This window comes from Pleurodeles waltl, chromosome 2_1 (genome assembly GCF_031143425.1).
Source record: "Pleurodeles waltl isolate 20211129_DDA chromosome 2_1, aPleWal1.hap1.20221129, whole genome shotgun sequence".
Taxonomy (NCBI): Eukaryota; Metazoa; Chordata; class Amphibia; order Caudata; family Salamandridae; genus Pleurodeles; species Pleurodeles waltl.
The window spans coordinates 666952539-666973361 of NC_090438.1; the positions used below are offsets into that span (position 1 = coordinate 666952539).

A 20823-nucleotide genomic window follows, 5' to 3' on the forward strand; every position below is an offset into this window, starting at 1 on the left:
CCAATTTCCCCTTTCCAACCTCTACTTGTCAGGTACAGTAGTAGTCCAGAGTCCACCAAAAACTCCACAATTCCTACCCAGCACAGAGGATCCATTTACCTCAACTCCTCCACTCCCCATTCCAAGATAAATTGCACCAGCCTAGTCTGCCACAGGAACTTCTACACCCATGTTTTGGACCTATAGCTCCCTCAGTATGTCTGTCTGTCCTTCAGTAGATTCTTCCATACAAGTGTTGAAAGGCGCAAGGACCTCATTACAACCCTAGACAAGCTCTTTTGCACAAAAGCTTAATCCCATTCTCCCTATAGTATTCCTCTGTAGAACCTATTCAGACTCTGCCACATTATTACTCTGATCTAGAAAATGTCCTCTGTTTAGAATGGACTCTGAGTGTGGACTGTTGATTTTCACAACATTTTCCAAATCCCGGTGTGGGAAGATTGTGGAAACTAAGAGTATCATTGACGGTAAAATTGTGTTTCCTTCTGATTGAATAAAGTAGAAGGTTGTTACCAGGGTTCTGCTTACAGTATTATCTTTGGTGCGAGGTATAACATGGGTACTCATTGTTGAGCGATTGGTTGATCTAATCCTCCTCTCCATTGCTGTTCCTACACAGTTTACCTTGGCTTTTAGATTATTTGTAAACCAGAGAAGGAAAAGCGTGCTTCAAGCATTCCACAGACACCAATTTACCAGCGCTCTATTCATGGCATTCCCATTTTAAATAATTTTCAAAAGAGGGTTAGAGTCCCTTAAGCTGCAATGCCATATTCCATTCCAACCCTGAAATTATGCTTGATAGCTTGAAAGACAGTGGGGATGAGGACCCTCTCTATTCACTATTTTTTCACAGATCTCAATAAGAAAAACTGGTAACTGCATTTGTTGAACTGAATTGAAGTGTGTGTCAGTGACATGGGTCTTTCTAATAGTTTTGCCTTTTGGGCTTGGAAAGAAAACTATGTTCAAGACCCTGGTTCTGTAGTGCTTTGTTCAACTACATCTAATTGGAGCTTTCTTTGGTGACGTTTGCCTGATTTCTCCAGAAAAAGGTGGTCTTGATACTTACAGACAATACAACTATTTTGCTCCTTGTGAAAAAGTGGGTCACCCAGTAGGTGTTTGCCTATTGTTATTTATAACATTCTCAAACCTGAGGCAATCAGTCATAAAGACCAGTACGCAGTGATCTAAGTTGTCAATCAAACATGTCTCACTAGCCATTGTGAATTGCCTTACACACCAACTTGTCTTATGCTGATCCACTGAAATGTGTTTGCATAGTTCAGCATTGATTCGGTTAATGTGTTGAGCCTCAAGCAGCTGCTGACAAATGTAGCAATGTAATTAAACACAGACAAGCAGTATATTAATAATACTGTTAATGCATGGAAAATAAATTTACTTCACCAGACGTGCAGTGTACAGTTGTAGTCATACGCATCAGCCTCATGTGCATGGGGGCAAAACTCCTACTGGCTTTGCTGGTGGGTGTTTGCAGAGCCCCTTACTTGCTAGGACTGGGTAGATCACTTCCATTTACCTGCTTTGAAGTGCTGGCAGGACATCATGCCATCTGTGTATATAGGCTGCATAGTGCAGACCTCTTTGCCTGTTCTGGGGTGAGGGGCAATTACCGACTAAGTGCGTGCAGGGTGGCGGGTTAATAATCCCTAACTTGTTCTACCATGGAGTGACCTATTTACCTGCTGAGAGATGCAGGGCGCTTGGCCTACTCTTCCTGAACACAAGATCAAACAGACCTAGGGAAGCTACTTATGGCTCACGTGGAACCAGTTTAAGTATGATGGCATGCCTTATCTGTTGGAGGAGTGTGGTGGGGTTTAGAGCGCTTTTCATGTTCTGGAGGGTGGAGCAATGAGGAGAACATCTTGCCAGGTTGGGGTGCGCGTTTTCTTACCTGCTGCTGGTTTAGGCTTAGTGCCTGGGTCGCCGGGGGCACTCAGCTGAAGCTTTCCTCACTTCCTAGATTGCCATGCCACCTTTGAGGAGTTGGGGGGCAGGCGAGACGTTCCAACACTATCACCATCCTCTTCCCACTGCTAGCCCTGGCTATAGAGGCTAGCCCCAGCTATTGAGCGGGTGATAGCTGTATCCTCCAGCCCACGGCTATGGTGCACCCTCATTGCCAGGGTGCTGATTGTCTCTTATCTGTGAGTGCTGCTTGCCTCTCTCTCATGCTCTCTCCGTCTCACGCTCATTAGTCCTGCCTCTCTCCCTCCCTGGGTACTGTTTTCTTCTTTTCACCCTATGAATGTTTTTGTTTCTTGCTGTTTAACCAGATTGCCATTCCAGCTCTGTCGCCATCTTGTTGGACACCTCAGTCTCTGACCACAGGTTGCCTTTGAGTCTAAGCCACAACAAGCCCCTCAGTCTTTCGTTGCAACTGGCCCCTTAGTCGCTGACATTTGCTGGCTTCTCATCCTCTGTTTTTACTGACCCCTCTGTCTCTGGTGGCTGGTGGCCCCTGTAGGAAAGTGCACTTTTTGACATGGTCACTCCCACATTTTGCCTGGCATTCGATACAGTTTTGACAGAAAATGCACTGGTGTCCTGCTAACCAGGTCCCCAGTGCCAGATCTCTTTCCCTAAAACTATGCAATTTTCTCAATTGGCAATATCTTTGGTCCTCCTGCAAGCCCCTAGAAAATAGTACCTCTGCTACCTACGGCATGAGTTTTCCAGCTACATGATGGCTTCACTGAAACTAGGGATGTTTGGTATCAAACATCTCATATTAATAAACCTGCACTGATGCCAGTGATGGATTTATTACTACATGCTCCCAAAGGGCACCTTAGAGGTGCCCCCTGAAAACCTACTAACTACCTGTAAGGGGAGTGACTAGTTTTTGCCAGCCTGCTACCAACAGAGAGGATTCTGGCCCCATAGGGTGAGAGCCTTTAATCCCTGGCGGTCAGAGACGAAGCCTACTCAGGGCTAGGTGTTTACACACCTCACCCAACAGAATGACCTGCGAACTGCATTCCAGGGCAGGGGACTTCAAAGAATCCTACCGCCCTTGGTATGCAGATCTGGCTTCACTCATAGGAAAGTTGTCAACCCCCCCATTGCCCCAGGGCCCATTTGGCACCTGGACAGGTGGGGAATTTAGTATTCAGTATTCAGTGAGTACACTCAGGTCAGTCCCACCCCTAAGGTAAGCTGCCTGATGTGAACACAACATTTAGAAATATGCTATCTTGGTGCTGGCAGATTTAGGAACTCTGTGATAGGGTTATGCCCACTTCCCCCAGGAAGTGGTCATAAAGGGGATATAATGACTCCGTGGTAAGTATCCCATTGGCTACTACCCTACACTCTCCAAAACACCCCCAGATTCAGTATTTAAGGGAGCATCTGGCACCAGGAAAGCAGATTCCTGCTGACCTATGAAGAAGGACACCCGAGAGCCTCAAAACCAAAGCTCAAGGAAGAACCACCTGACTTGGCCTCAGCCCTGCCGGCCTGATTGGTGGACCCACCGATTTGGGCCAAAGTCCTGCAAGCTGCTGTGCCTCCAAAAGCCTGGCAGGGCTAGCTGCATTCAACAAAAACCCAGGAACTCCCATTGAGCTGCAGAGTTGCTTTCACTGTATCTTGCAGGCACCTCAAGAGACCTGAGAGGACTCCGTACCAAAAAAAAGCGACACCCGAAAGCACAACTGCACCCGTGCCGCCAAGCCCGAGCTGAAGTGGACTAATGGTACCAACACGGTCCCCCAGCCCTCCAGAGACAAAGCCCACCTTGGACTTGCCCACTGTGAACTCACCAATGCTGCCTGGAGCCTCTGCTCGCAGGCCCCCTCAACCGTGAGTGCTCCCGGTGGAGAAAAGACAATGCCTCAGAACACCTCTGCACCCGTCACCCCTGGCCTGCAGAGAAAAGGAGTGAAGGTGTTCATCCATCCCAAGCATTTCAAAACTTGGACCTACCTATTGGTTCTCCTCGACTTGACTCCCTGTTGAAACCTGCAGCCACATTTCAACCGGATTGATCCCTATTGATGAACATTGGGGACCTTACACCGTACTACAACTCTGCACCCGTCCCCCGCCCCAGTGTGACCTGTTGGTGTGGTCCTGACCCTTGCCCAATATTTACCATAAGTCTAGGAGATTGGTCCCATCAGTTGCTGTACTATACTGTTAGTGAAAAACAGCCAAAGTTGAGGTGCAGAGGGCTCTAGAGTGCCACTGCATCTGCCACACCATTGATAGCAATGTATGGTGTACTGGAACTACACAAACTCATTAAATAAAAACTTTGGCAGTCGATCTTCTAAGATTAATTAAATTACCTAAAACCCCCAATGTTGCTAATGAGTATGCTGGAGTGGGGAAGGTCAGAAACATCACTTGCGTCAACACCTAGTCATGTGAGCTAGCACAAAAAAAAATGTGAGAGCCAGCTTTTATTGCCTGTAACAGAGTGCTAGTCTCCAAGGACCTTGCACTTTACAAGTTGAACTTACCGCACATAATAACAGAGCCTGAAATGGGGTAAGCTCCATGGGAGGAGGGGGAGGGTGAACCCTGAATGCCTCTCACAAGCATCGGGCTTTCTTGCTTTTCTTGTGTGCTAAATGTGGGTATTTGCTCTAACACCCCACCACTTTTAATTCCACAAGCAGCCACTGGTCATGCCTGACACTTTGTGGCTATAGTGAATCAAAAATGAAGTGTGCTTGACACCTGTTCCCAGGGCTTTGCCTGTCAACTGATAACTTCACTGTAATGTAGTTGCCCAGAAATACTTCAACACATCTTTATCACACAAGGTTTCTCATTGTTGTGCTGCACACTGGAAAAGATCAACTTGCTCCACTTCCCTTTAATGTTCTCCCTTTGTGCAAATTTAAACAGGAGGCTGCAGATTCACAAGATGAGCCCTAGAGAAACAATTACGCTTTGGGTAGTGTGTAAAATAATGCTCTATAGATGCTTTGCCTTAGTTTAAAAGAAAGCAAAATCTATGCTTTCATAGAGCAGCACACCATTTTCTTCTGGAGAACAAACCCAACGTGGAACTTAAACATATCAAGCATGTTAAATGAACACTTACAGAAGGCTCTCTCTGAAATCATAACAACTAGTGCCATAGAATACTGTCTCTCATGCAGCCATTACCCACAGCCCATTGGGCGAGTTTAGTCAGATTCTGTTTCAGAACAATATAGAAGTGCATTCTTCTTTAGCTCCTAGTTTACGCTTTGATTTATCCAGTAACTAGGAGAACACTTTATCCAAGTACTCCCCTCTTACTTTGTGAGACTACTTCACTCCACTCTAGAACCAGTGGCATAACAAAACTCGAGAGGCAAAGTACTGAACATCCCCTGCCCCCCTGCCAACCGCCTCCTCAGTCAGGAGCTCTCAGGTCAGGGGCCTGTTGCCCGTGTATCATTTACTGTGCTGAGGGGGGCCTCTGGACCTGAGGGGCCCCATTCACACTGCAGGTGCTGTGGGGGCTTTTATTATGCCAGTGTCTAGAACTGAAGAAACTATATAATGTTGACATCAGAAGGACTCCGAAATTCTGTCTTGAAATAAAGGACACCAGGATTGATGTCATATCTGCCACATTCAAGGAGAGAGACCCTAGTATCATACATTGTAAAGGAGGAAGTATCCATTGCCCAACAGACCACACCCTACATTTCCAAATGTTACTCGAGGGAGGTATCCTTTCAAAAAGAAAAAAAAATCATGTCAATTGATGACTTCCGTCTATTCGATGTGCAAACCTAACTAATTCAATAACACCTTCCAAGCAGTTGCTCAATTTGCTCAAACCATCTACTGAATGTGTATGCAATCCATGATAGCTTGCAGTTGTGCCTCCCTTACTCTTGTTTGCTGCTGTCTAATTTTCCCTCATCTGACCATATAATGGTTGGATGAGTCCAGGTAACTCAAAATAACTGACTATATGTAATAATGAGAGGTAAACAAATCAAATCCAAGCTAGCAGAGTCTACTTTCCAGTTTGTCTGCGTGGGAGGAAGCGCCAACCGAATGAAAGCATTTGCTCTGTTCATTCACAAGGAACTTGGCTATGGGAGCGACGAGAACAACATTGCTGACATTTGTGCTGGGACTGATGGATACTGTATGTTCAAAGCAGGACCCGTGCTGGCAATCAGTGTTTTCAGTACTGAATGTATTGGATGCACTGTTCGCAATATGAATAAGAATATGACTGACTAATACGAATTGAATTTATGGCCCTGAAGAAGTCCTGTTGTAAGGAGGAAACGCGTTGGCTGTTTTTTATTGTGATGTCTTACTTATTGTAAAATAAGAAGAAGAATAAAGAGAAGATTTGAAATGGACTGACATTAATGAATGGGACTTTTTGAATGCTGTCTAGGGTGGTGCACTGTCAGCAATTGATTTGTTTACATTCCCTCCGCAGAATTGCACCTTGGCAGCAGGTGTTGGAATGTGTGCACACATTATCAAATTATTATTCCAATTCGTTTTTTTAATATTGGCTAGGTGCTAGTGGTTAGGTGCATGGAGCTATAGCCTGCTGCCTTCTGTTAGATAAATTTAATAATGAGAGGTACTTGATGTATTGTCACTTATTGTCACTCATCATAGATTTTGAAGGAGCCTTTTGTAAATACGGGTTTAATTTTACACTATTGCTCATTTTTATCTTCTGTATATACCAGAGGGCATGGCTTTTCAGGCATGCCTGTCGTGGTCTTTAGATGCTTGCTTTGTTGCATTGGTTGCTTATAATGTGCTTAACACTGCCCTAAGGCTGCCTCAAAGCGTGGAAGGTACAGAGCAAAAGAGGAATTGGGGGAGAGGGAGCAAGAGCAGGGTCTTAGGAATAGAATGATCTTCCTCAAACACTTATACTGGCTAGCAGAGTGGCACTGCATAAAGGGCAGCCAACCACAGGAGTTTGATTGACTGGGCAAAGGCTTTTCAGCAGAAGAGGCAAGGAGATAGGATGAGAGGATATTTCCTTTTTTCCACAGAGGTCAAACTTCAGACGCTATTATCAGGCCCATGCATCTCACACTGGTTCCAGAGCGACCGCCTCAGGAGCAGCAGATCCAGGTTTGAGCCTCGGCGCAACGTCCTGAGCAAATCACTTGATCTCCCTGTGACCATGGACAGCGCCTTGAGACCCTCAAGGGTGATAAGCCGCTCTATAGAAATATAAATTTAATTTCAATTCTTTTCACCATTTTGTTGACTGTTTTTGGAGGTTTTTCCTCCTGCTGTGGCAGGGATGTCAGCCAAGGAGGCCTGCTTCAAGCTTTGCGGTGCCATTGACTGACGGATATCAGTGACGGACCCGCACCTTGTTTGCCTGTGGTGCCTCGAGTGCGAACACAACCCAAAGATGTTTTGGCTGCTTGCTTGAATGTTACACGCTTTGGAAAGAATAAATCTCAAGTAATTACAGGACGCGTCTAAGACTTTAATTGAGTTAGTTGATCTTGTATATTAACTTTTTGGATACTGTTTGGTGTGTCCTCATGCAGTAACAACCCGAAGTCGTGCTCCTACTGCTGCGCCATGAACCTGAAGTCTTTGAGGGAGTGTTCCCTCAGGCTGATGGCAGCCCAACGGGCGACTCTCCGCCTGTCGAGGTCCTGGTGGAGAGGGAGATCCTGGGATCGGTGGCGGAATCCAAGGTTGTCATCCCATTCAAAATTTTCTGGGCATTCGGGTAAGTCTATACTCCAGAAGAAGAATTCAAAGCGCGTTTCAACTTCTCTGCGTCGGTCGGCCCGATGAGACAAGAAAGCAACCACACGCCTGGGCAGACTCAGCACTTCCCCAAGTTTATGGGCGCCAGAGCAACCCCGGCCCAACTAACGGAATTTTATGAAACCATGTGTGCATATTTAGGCGGGCCGACCCCTTTGGTGTGCCTTCTTGCCCTGTGGGATCAGCAGAGGTCCTTGCTTGTTCTGCTCTGGCGTCTCCAGCCTGGTAACAGTGGGGCGTCAGGGATCCACTTTTGGATCCAGACCAAATCCGGTCGTGCCACCTTGACCTCCCCCAGTGGTAGTCCTGATGCTGATGCTCCCGGCGATAACCAACACCACCATCCCCATTTTAATCCCCAACAGATACAGATACAGATGCTGTATCCTGTACCATTTGGAGCCTTGCCCCATAGATCAGGTCCTGAGCCCTATTTTTATGGGCTTGGTCTCAGGGAGGATTGTAGAGTTCACTTGGCCCTGAAGAAGTCCAGCCTTATATGCAAGATATGGACTGTTGTGAGGAACTGGGTGAAGATAATGGCCTTGATACTTCCCCAGATGCTGGCAGGATTTCTCCTCTTACTGTGGCTATGGAGGATGGAGCGTCTTTTGCGATCGTGGTGCGGAGGCCTTGGACCCACAGTTCCCCTGGTGGCAGTCAAGACCAATATCTTGACAGAGGTGCTTCAGCTGGGAGTCTCCCCATCTGAACCGCTCATCCCATTTAATGAGGCCCTCAAATGTGTCTTTTTGGGTACCTGGTACAAATGCAGCACAAGGGCTCCTGTGAATAGGACAGTCGTCCTTTGTCAGTGCCCCATGCCAGGGGATCCAAGCTTCCTCACTCAAAATTCCACAGCTGAAAGTTTGGTTGTCCATACTTCCACCTCACATCAACTCTGGCACAATTCCCTGCGTCTCCCCTGGATAGGGAATCCAAGAGTCTGGAGACATTTGGGAAGAAAATGTTTTCTTCTACCAGCCTGGCATTGAGGTCTCTGAAACTGGACTGGACTGCTACTCCCATGATGCGTGGAACACGGTTGCACAAGTGCTGCCTACGGTTCTAGAGGAGGCCGGGGCAGTGGTTTCCAAAGCGGTAGCAGATGGAAGAGTTGCAGCAAAGTTCACTATTTGCTGTGGACTGAACATGACCGACTCGCTAGGCAGAGCAGTTTCATCGACGGTGGCCATTAGGCGCTACGCCTGGCTACAGACTACTGACTTTTCAGGGGATGTCACATCTTCTTTGATGGACATGCCCTTTGACGGCTCCCATCTCTTAAGAGGCAAAGTGGATTTGGTGCTCAAGACATTTAAGGTCAGACAGGCTATGGCCCTGTCCTTTGGCTTATCTTCAGCCCCCGCCATCCCTATTCTGCTTTCTGCCCCTTTCGTGGATATGGAAAGGGCTACCAACTCTGCCAGTTCCCACCCGGCCACTGTGCCGAGCATGCTCCCCAGCCTTTGTGCGGCCAAACCTTGTGGGTCAGTCCACATATTAAATCTCTTCACCCACCCTCCCTCCCTCCCCCCCCCCCCCCAAAAAAATGGTGGTGGTTACAGCTCATCTGCGAGAATTATGGATGTCAGTCTTTCCCTATCTCGATGACTGGCTGTTGAAGGCGGGCTCGCCCTGGGAAGTCGTCTCTCACTTCCAGACTACAGCAAACCTCCTGCACTCGCTGGAGTTCACTATAAACATGCTGAAGTCACACCTGACTCCCTCTCAGATGCATATTCAGGTTATGTCACCGATGTTTCAGCCTCTATTCTGGGTTTCAGTGAGACAGACTCTGAATCTGTTGGAACTCATGGTCCCCTGTAGCCTGCAGATGACGAATGCACGTTGGCATATGCTGACTCTACAGTGGGACCTGAATTTTCAGTGGGAACAGCCTCAGGGGAATCTCTCCAAGATGGTGCAGATCTTGGAGGGAACTACAAAGGATCTACAGTGGTGGCAAACAAATCGCAGCTTGGTCAGGGATAGTTCCCATCTCCCTTTCTCAACTAGATCTCACAGTAGTGACAGATGAGTCATTCCTGGGATGGGCCCGCTATTTGGGAGAAGTAGAGATCTGGTTGGTCTCTGGCGGAATCCGAAATCCACGTCAACTTGCTGGATCACCAAGGGATCCGACTGGCATTCAAAGCCTTTCCAACTTCCATCAAGGGAAGGCTTGTTCAGGTGATCAGGGACTACTCTTCCGCCATGTGGTACTGCAACAATCAGGGCAGGTGGGGTCGTGGGCCCTTTGTCAAGAGATTTTGCATCACTGGACATGGCTGAAACATCAGGGCGTATCCCTGGTGGTTCAACACCTGGCAGCTTCTCTAAATGTCAGGGCGGACAAACTCAGTCAAAGGTGCCTAGCGGATCACAAATGGTGTCTCCGTCCGGATATGGTGCAAGGTCTCTTTCCGGGGTTAGATCTGTTCTCCACGGCATAAAACGTGCAATGCCAAAAGTTTTGTGTGCTGAAGTTTCCTTGACGGCTCTCATTTGGAGACACTTTTCGTCTAAAGTAGAGCTCAGGCCTCCTGTACACCTTTCCGCCTGTACCACTTCTGCCCAGAGTTATCAAGAAGAACAAGAACAACTGTACCCCGGTTATTCTGGTGGCTCCGAAGTGGGAACAGATAGTATGGTATCCAGAGCTACTGAGTGTGGCAATTGATCTTCTGATCAGGCTGCCCATTGGGAGGATCTTCTGTCGCAGTAGAAGGGGAGGGTTCTGCACCCAAACCTGTCCAGTCTCCGCCTCCTTGCTTGGAGATTGAGCCATGGCAGTTGAAAGCCTTTGACCTTTTCCCCGAAGCCTGCAATGTCATCTTGGCAGCCAGGCATTCCTACGCGAAGACGGTATATGCCTGCCATTAAAAAATAAAATTGTGGCCTGGCATTCTGACAGAAATGTTGATCCTCTTTCTCTCCCCTTTTCTTAGGTTCTTTGCTTTATTCTATCTCTTGCCCAGCAGGGCTCTGCTCTGGGGACTCCTAAAGGTTATCTTTCTGCTATCTGTGCATTTCTCAGATTTCCCGCTCAGCCCTCTTTCCAAATCTCCTATTGTATATAGGTGCTTGAAAGGTCTAATTCATGTTTTCCCCCTTCTGAGTTTGTCATGCCTCAGTTGGACTTGAATCGGGTTCTCACATTCTTGATGTGCACTCCCTTTGAAATGCTTCACAGTTGTCCCCTTTGGTTGCTCACCATCAAAACGGCTTTCCCTGCGGCTATAACATCTGCCCAACAAGTTCGTGAGCTGCAGGCCTTATGATATAAAACGCCCTGACAAAGTGGTGCTTCGCATGCGGGCTTCCTTTCTTCCAAAAGTGGTAACGCCCTTTCATGTAGGTCAGTCCATCACCTTGTCTACTTCTACGCTCCACCTCACCCTTTCAAGGGTGAGAAGCGTCCCCATCATCTAGACCCACAATGAGTTTTGTTGTTCTATCTTGAATGTACATGGGTATACCGGGTGGACTGTCAACTCTTTTGGGGTATGTCCAAGGTGTAAATGGTCCTACTGTGGTGGAAAGGACCATCTCGAGATGGGTCGTGCTCTGCATTAAAAACCTCTATGCATTGGCTAAGAAGCAACCCCTAGAGGGCTTGGATGCTTATTCTGCCAGAGCCAAAACTGCGACCACAGCGTTAGCACATGGAGTTCCATTCCTGGACACCTGCCAGGCAAAAAGTGGGCTTTTCTGCACACGTTTACCAAACATTATTGCCTGGACAGTCAGGTCCATCGTGACTGGTATTTTGCCTGTTCAGTCCTGCAGGACTTCCTAGTTTGAAATTGGTTCGCAGACCCACCTCTGGGGATGTATTTCATGGGTATCTATTCTAAGGTAAGAAACCTGCAGCTAGAAGTCTCTATCAGATGGACAAGTTACTTAACTTATGTAACAGCTTATCTGGTAGGATCTATATCCAGCTGCAGATTCCTTACAAGTCCACCCATCCTGCTCTCTCTGCAAACAGATTTCTAGAGGCAGGGCTTATATCCCTTTCAGGGCCCTAATTTTCCAGGTTCTTCATGGCTCCACACTTCGGCGTGTAAAAAAGAAACTGATGTCAGCACACCTGAGTGGCATCTATATGGGTACTGAAGATGTTGTATAATGCACGGACAACGCAGACGGCGCACGCAGAGCCGAACGACGGGTACTGCTCACAAAAAATCTTCCAGATCCAGTCTGACACCTGGGATAATTGTAAGGTAAGGAATTTGCACCTATATATAGTCTCGACCAGATAAAGTGCTACCAATGGTAAGTAAATTGTTCAACAATGGGTACAACCAGTTGCTTGGTATTAGAAGAGCCGAGAGGTCAGACAGGTTAATAGGAAATACATTTGTGGCTCAAGTAGACAGGACCCGTGTTGTCATCTTCTTTCTGAACTATACAAAGGGCCTCGAACATAGCACCCTTCTTAACAGGCAGCTAACGTAAGTTCTTTGGGAGGGCTGACACTGAAACCGAGGCCAGTAGGCCTAAAGGTAACCTGGCAGGAGAATTCTGGAGGACTTGAAGTCGTTGAGTGATCAGGGAGCCTTTAGTAAATAGAGTTACCTAAGGCGATATGAATTAAGGCCTGAATGATCAATTTTGAACACCCAGTGTGAGCAATAGAATCATCTTTCGGAGCATTTTTAGGAGGATGCAGCAAGATTTGAAGGTCTGACTTATGTGTTGGGCAAACGTGAGTTCATTATCTATGATGATCCAAAAATCCTTAGCTGAGGTGACTGGAACTGGGGAGAGCTTAGCAGACCACCAACCAAAAATTGGCAGGTATATCATTTCCAAATAATAGAATTTCTGTTTTACCCCCATTTTAGGAGCAAATGTTGGACATAACCTGGTTACAGTTGTCAGGAATAGGATAGAAATAAGAATGTGGGTATTTATCAGTGTAGGTTAGTGTTCTAAATCCAAAGGAACATACACGCTTGGCAGTAGAACAGATATAAACATTAAAAAAAAAGGTGGGGCTTGGGGAGGACCCTGTGAGTTCCTGAAGAAATGGATGTTTCACACAGAGGTACTCTGAGTTGAATCCTCATAAAAAATATATATAAAAAGATCTATTTGAGGGCCGAATTACAGATATCTATCACCTATTTGATTTAACAGATTGAAGTGGGAGTATCAAAGGCCGCCAAAAGAGCTAATACTATGAGGGAAGTGGTGTCCCATAAAATACTAAGGGAAGGGCATCTTTTGCCACACCCACCTTCCACAGCAGAGGGCAATTTATTCCATAATTAACAAGTAAGCAGTGTATACTAAAGCCACCATTAAGTCCGGTATGGACACCGTACAGAGTAATGTGCAGAAGAGGGCAGTTTTTTTTTTTCCAAGGCCACCTACATGGGCTGCATATGCCTTTGTTGACATAGTAATAATCTGATTGTGTATATTTTAGATAAGTATCGTTCTTTTGGAAATATGTATTGTTACTATGTCTTAATAAATTATACACATACTCCTTAAGCATGTTTAACTAATGTATATTTAGTCACGGTTTTATATATATATATATATATATATATATATATATATATATATATATGTTTGATGGCATGTGTAGCTGCAGATACACATGCTGTGCATTATCCTGCCATCTAGTATTGGGCTTGGAGTGTTACAAGTTGTTTTTCTTCTAAAAAAGTCTTTTCGAGTCACGGGACCGAGTGGCTCCTCCCTTTCGGCTCCATTGTGCATGGGCGTCGACTCCATCTCAGATTGTGTTCTTTCCGCCATCAGGTTCGGATGTGTTGCTCTTTGCTCCGTAATTCGAATCAGGGAAACTTAGAAAATCATCGAAATTCGTCGGTATTGTTTGCGTTCGGGACCGGTTTAGTATCATCACATCGGCACTGACAACAAGACCGCTTTGGCAGCCGCACTTAATCAAAGCCTGGTCGGCCCAACCACACCCTTCGACAAAGAACTAATGGACCAGACCCCTTTCCGTTTCTGTCCGAAGTGCCACGCCAAGTATCCTTACACAGACCAGCATCGTGTCTGTAACTTGTGTTTATAGCCCGAACACAGAGAGGATACTTGCGAGGCCTGCAGAACGTTTTGCTCCAAGAAGACCTTAAGAGATCGACGCTCAAGACGGTTACAGATGGCGCCGAAACAGTCGCAGCATCTCGACACCGAGGAAGAAGAGATGCGGATATCCATCCAGGGTTCGGACTCGGATGAATCCGACGGGGATCGACCACCGACGGCGGAACAAAAAGTGAGTACACCCGCCCCGTCCCACACCCAAGGTCAGGTCAAGAAACAAAAGGCTTCGGGACGCCACTGCCGGAAGGATATGGCTCAACCCACAGAAAAGACGGTGACCAAGTAACATCGGCACCGAAAAAGGCCAAATCAGTGCCGAAGACTTCCGACTCCGGTCGAGAAACCGGCACCGAAAAGAGTCTGCATCGAATAATCGAATTGAGTAAACCTCGAAAAAGCCACTCTGAGCCGAAACCAGCAATCTCCCTCGGGGTTTCGATATCGAAAAAACGGCTTTGGAGCCGAAAAAGGTGTCCTACACAGAAGAGCAAGGGCTCTCTCTACAGCTCAAAAAAAAGCACAGATTTGAGCAGGAACTGGATCTAGAAGAGTATGATCAAACTCAGCAAAGGCTATAAATCCAGAAACATACAGGGAAGATACAAACTATCCCTCCGCTCAAGTCCAAAAGAAAACTGACTTATCACGAGACTGAGATGCAACCAAAGGCCAAAGTGGTCAGAGAAAAATTACCACCCCCACAGTTCTCACCACAAACGTCCCCACTTCAATCTCCACAGTTGTCACCAGTGGGTACACCAATGGCACAGTCACCCACACATACTGGGATGACTCAAGACGATGCGGACCCCTGGGATCAATATGACCCACCAGTTTCGGACAATAGTCCAGAGTGTTATCCGACAAAACCTTCGCCACCAGAGGACAGTACGTCCTACACGCAGGTACTGGCCAGAGCAGCAACATTTCACAATGTAACAATGCACTCAGAACCAGTGGAAGACGACTTCTTGTTTAACACTCTGGCATCCACGCAAGCATCGTATCAAAGCCTGCCAATGTTACCGGGCATGCTTAAACATGCACAACAGGTTTTCCAGGAACCAGTGAAAGGGAGAGCAATCACGCCAAGGGTCGAGAAAAAATATAAACCGCCCCCATCAGACCCTGTGTTTATTACACAACAGCTCCCTCTGGACTCAGTGGTTGTGGGGGCTGCAAGAAAACGGGCTAATTCGCAGTCATCCGGGGATGCGCCACCTCCTGATATGAAAGTCGTAAATTCGACGCGGCTGGGAAAAGAGTGGCATCGCAAGCAGCCAATCAGTGGCGAATTGCCAACTCACAAGCCCTCCTTGCCCGCTACGACCGAGCACATTGGGATGAGATGCAAGACATCATCCAGCACCTCCCCAAAGAGCATCAAAAAGTGCCCAACAAGTGGTTGAAGAGGGACAGGCCATATCAAATAACCAGATCTGCTCTGCAATAGACTCTGCTGATACAGCGGCACAAACTGTAAATACAGCAGTAACAATTAGGAGGCATGCATGGCTGCGAAGTTCTGGGTTTAAACCAGAGATACAGCAACCGGTATTGAATATGCCGTTTAATCAACATCAACTTTTTGGCCCGGAAGTGGATACCACAATAGAAAAAATGAGGTAAAGCACAGACACGGCCAAAGCCATGGGCGCGCTCTACTCCTCTCAATACAGGGGAACATTTAGGAAACCACAATTTAGGGGAGGGTTTAGACAGCAACCATCAGAACCATCTACCTCCAAAACAAAACCCACTTACAAATCTCAGTACTAGAGAGGGGGGTTTTGGGGTTCCTACAGAGGACAGTTCCCAAGAGGAAGAGGGAAATTCCAGCCTACCAAGCAGACCCCTGGTAGCAAGCAGTGACTTCAATGTCACACTTCCCCAACACACATCACCAGTGGGGGGGGGGGGGGGGAGATTAACAAAATACCACCACAATTGGACACACATTACCACAGACACGTGGGTTCTATCAATTATCCAACATGGTTACTGCATAGAGTTCACAAGATTCCCTCCAGATGTTCCCCCAAGAACGCACAGAATGTCAATACAACACTTAGACCTATTACAAATAGAAGTCCAAGCACTACTAGCAAAAGAAGCCATAGAACTGGTACCTTATCACCAGAGAGGAACAGGGGTTTACTCCCTGTATTTCCTCATCCCAAAGAAAGACAAAATGTTAAGGCCTATTTTAGATCTCAGAACACTCAATCTCTTCATCAAATCAGATCATTTCCACATGGTAACACTACAGGATGTAAAACAAGGAGAATACATGACAACACTGGATCTAAAGGATGCGTATTTTCACATACCCATCCATCCATCTCACAGGAAATACCTCAGGTTTGTAATACAAGGCAAACATTACCAATTCAAAGTGTTGCCATTCGGAATAACAACGGCCCCCAGAGTATTTACAAAATGCCTAGCCGTAGTAGCAGCTCATAGAAGGAGAAATCACATGCACGTATTCCAGTATCTAGACGATTGGCTAATAAAAGCCAACACTCAACAACAATGTCAAAATCACACGCAATATGTAATAGATACTCTGCACAAACTAGGGTTTTCTATAAATTACCAAAAATCACATTTACAACCATCCCAAATACAACAATACTTGGGAGCAAAACTCAACACGCAAAGAGCAATTGCCACTCCAAGTCCACAAAGAGTCCAGTCGTTTCAAAATATAAAATCAAGCATGCAACCAAACCAACAATACACGGTCAGGTTTGTGATGAATCTACTAGGCATGATGTCCTCATGCATAGCTATTGTCCCAAATGCAAGACTACTCATGCAGCCCTTACAACAGTGCCTAGCAAAACAATGGACGCAGGCACAGGGTCAACTCCAAGATATAGTGTTGATAGACCGCCAAACACACTCTTCGCTTCAATTGTGGAACCCTGTAAATTTAAACAAAGGGCGGCCTTTTCAAGACCCAGTACCTCACGCCATTATCACAACAGACACCTCCATGATTGGGTGGGGAGCACACCTCAACAATCACAGCATACAACGTCAATGGGACAATCAGCAAAAACAACTTCACATAAATCATTTAGAACTGCTAGCAGTCTTTCTAGCACTAAAAGCCTTTCAGCCCCTTCTAGATCACAAACGTATCCTTGTCAAGACAGACAATATGACAACAATGTATTATTTAAACAAACAAGGGGGGACGTGCTTGTCACAACTGTGTATCCTAGCGCAAAAGATTTGGCACTGGGCAATTCACAACAGCATTCGCCTGATAGCACAATATATACCAGGCATTCACAATCAGCTAGACGACAATCTCAGTCGAGATCACCAACAGTCTCACGAATGGGAAATACATCCCCAAATTCTAAAAGATCACTTCTACCACTGGGGGACACCAAACATAGATCTGTTTGCAACAAAAGAAAACGCAAAATGCCAAAACTTTGCGTCCAGATACCCACACCCTCAGTCCAAGGGCAATGCTCTATGGATCAGCTGGTCAGGGATATTTGTTTACGCTTTTCCCCCTCTCCCGCTCATTCCTTTTCTGGTCAACAAACTGCGTCAAAACAAACTCAAACTAATACTCATAGCGCCAACGTGGGCTCGCCAACCGTGGTACACCACACTGTTGGACTTCTCGGTAGTACCACACATCAAACTACCAAACAGACCAGATCTGTTAACACAACACAAACAACAGATCAGACACCCGAATCCAGCATCGCTCAACCTAGCAATTTGGCTCCTGAAATCTTAGAATTCAGATATCTAAACCTCTCAAAAGAGTGTATGGAGGTCATTAAACAAGCAAGAAAACCCACAACAAGGCATTGTTATGCCAATAAATGGAAAAGGTTTTTTATTCTATTGCCAGGCTAATCAAATTACACCGCTAAACGCTGCCATACAAAACATTGTAAGTTATTTACTACACTTACAAAAGCAAATCTTGCTTTTTCTTCCATTAAAATCCATCTCACTGCAATATCTGCTTATTTGCAGGTTACACATACAAAATCGCTTTTTAGAATCCTAGTTATCAAAGCCTTTATGGAGGGACTAAAAAGAATCATACCCCCAAGAACACCACCAGTACCTTTGTGGAATCTTAATATTGTACTAACACAACTCATGGGTCCACCATTTGAACCCATTCATTCTTGTCAAATCCAATTCTTGACTTGGAAAATAGCCTTTCTAATAGCCATTACTTCTCTACGAAGAGTTAGCGAAATACAGGCATTTACTATCCAAGAACCCTTTATACAGATACATAAACATAAAGTGGTTCTCCGTACAAATCCAAACTTTTTACCAAAAGTCATATCACCATTTCATCGAAACTAAACTGTGGAACTCCCAGTCTTCTTTCCACAACCAGAATCAATAGCAGAAAGGGCACTGCATACATTAGACATTAAAAGAGCGCTAATGTATTACATTGACAGAACAAAACAATTTCGAAAAACAAAACAAGTATTCGTAGCTTTCCAAAAACCTCACGCAGGTAACCCTATATACAAACAAGGCATTGCCAGATGGATAGTCAAATGTATTCAGACCTGTTACCTTAAAGCTAAAAGAGAATTACCCATTACTCCAAGGGCACATTCCACTAGGAAAAAAGGCGCCACAATGGCTTTTCTTGGAAATATACCAATGACAGAGATTTGGAAGGCAGCCACCTGGTCTACGCCCCATACATTCACTAAGCATTACTGTGTAGATGTGTTAGCAACACAACAAGCCACAGTAGGACAGGCTGTACTGAGAACATTATTACAGACAACTTCAACTCCTACAGGCTGACCACCGCTTTTGGGGAGATTACTGCTTTGTAGTCTATTCACAGCATGTGTATCTGCAGCTACACATGCCATCGAACGGAAAATGTCACTTACCCAGTGTACATCTGTTCGTGGCATGTTGCGCTGCAGAGTCACATGCGCCCTCCCACCTCCCCGGGAGCCTGTAGCCGTTTTAGTTGCATGTAAATTGTAAATTTGTAAATAAACATTCCTTTGATACACAATATGTACATACAGTTCTACTCCATTGCATGGGCGCCTCTAGTATCCTTACTTCACCAACTCCTACCTCACCCTTTGCGGGGAAAACAATCTAAGATGGAGTCGACGCCCATGCGCAATGGAGCCGAAAGGGAGGAGCCACTCGGTCCTGTGACTCGAAAAGACTTCTTCGAAGAAAAACAACTTGGAACACTCCGAGCCCAACACTATATGGCAGGATAATGCACAGTGTGAATCTGCAGCGCAACATGCCACGAACAGATGTACACTGGGTAAGTGACATTTTCCATATTATTCTATGCTTAACATATTCATAGGTCACTGCATTTGTCCTAGATAAGTTGTTATATTAGATACTTATGAATCTCTGCTTTTGTTTTTATATAACACTGATCAAATGTTTTATTGTCATAAGCATTTTGCTATTCAAAAATTGTAGAAACATAAATTAATGTTAGAAAAGTACACTTATTGATCAACTTCAGATATTATAAATCTTAAATCTGTGTTTATAAAATACTACTTTTCTTCTCATATTATTATATCCATTATGTCCTTTCACATATATTCCCTTACTATGTATTTACAGATCTATTACTCTAGTCGTACTGTACTAGAGAAAAATTTAATAAAAATAAATTAAATAAAATCTATAAATAAAATTCAATTTATATATAAATTAAAGTTAAAAATATAAATTAATAAATAAAAATATTAATATAAAATTATATATATTTATATAAATGAAATTATAATTTCATGAAAAAAATTATAAATGTACTCTCTTGTAAGCTTTACTCTGTCTCCCCATCACCCTGTGTGTCTATCAATCTATCCTCCATCCACCCTCTGACTCATCCCAAACCCATTCTACTACTTTCTTCTCCAAAATAACCCTGCCTAAGCTCTTCCCTCCTCTACCACATTAGCTCACCCCAAACCTCAGTTTACTACCATGATCTCCCAAACTGTCCCTCATTTATCTCACCTTTGACTCATCCAAAAACCTTCCTGCTACTATGATCTCCCTAACCCTTTCCACAGACTCTTCCCTTCTACATCTCTTCTTTACTCATCCCAAGCCTCATCCTATTACCATAAACTCTCAATTAACACCTCTGGATTCTTCCCTCCTCTATCCCTCCATTACTCTAGTCAGTCCAACGAACAAACTCACATATCCTGTTCTCAAATTAACTCATAATAATACAAATACTGTACTCTTATTTACCTATACTAATCCACGACTAATTCCTTTTGGGTTCCGGAGTAGTGTGCTACTCACCAAAAAGTGCTTTGACGCCTCGTCAGGGGTAGTAAGCACTATATAAATACTATTACAATACAATACAATACATGTCATATGTATCCACCATATAGGGTAGTATGTCAAACTCTTCACATTTAAATGAAGTATATACACCATACAGGGTTACATGTCTGTAATATGTTAATGTGGCAACTTTTGCCAAGGCCACCGCTGTCATTGTCAGATCCGGCCACATGCTAATAAATGTATATGTTCGCACAGAGAAACATAGGCTTTCAATGCCTCTCGCTCGCCAAACTCTTTCAACACCAGTGGTTTGCAGCAAGTGCTTCAGCGCCACTCCCAGCTCAACAGTGAAACAAGCATTGACAAAGCCAATAGGTCTCACCTGTGCAAGAGCTGTTGGTTTTGCCAATGTGTTTTAGCCATGTTGTAAACTAGCGTGGCTTCTTTCCAGCATGGATAAAAGTTAGTGGCATAGAGGAGAGTGGTGTGGAGTGTCAGAGTGGAATGGAAAAGAGTGGTGCATAGTGTTGCAGTGTGAAGTGGCAGAGAGGGTTGTGTACTGGAATGGCTTAGTGTAGAGTCGCATAGAATAGCGGAGTGGTGTAGAGTAGACTGTTTCAGAGTAGAGTGAAGTGGCGTAGAGTG

The 20823-nt window shown here is 45.2% G+C and overlaps 1 protein-coding gene across 2 annotated transcripts in view; it reads left to right on the forward strand.

Annotated features, from left to right (window-relative positions):
• SACM1L (SAC1 like phosphatidylinositide phosphatase) overlaps positions 1–20823 on the forward strand; it is a 270638-nt gene that overhangs the window by 241776 nt on the left and 8039 nt on the right. The gene's annotated exons all lie outside the window — the stretch shown is intronic.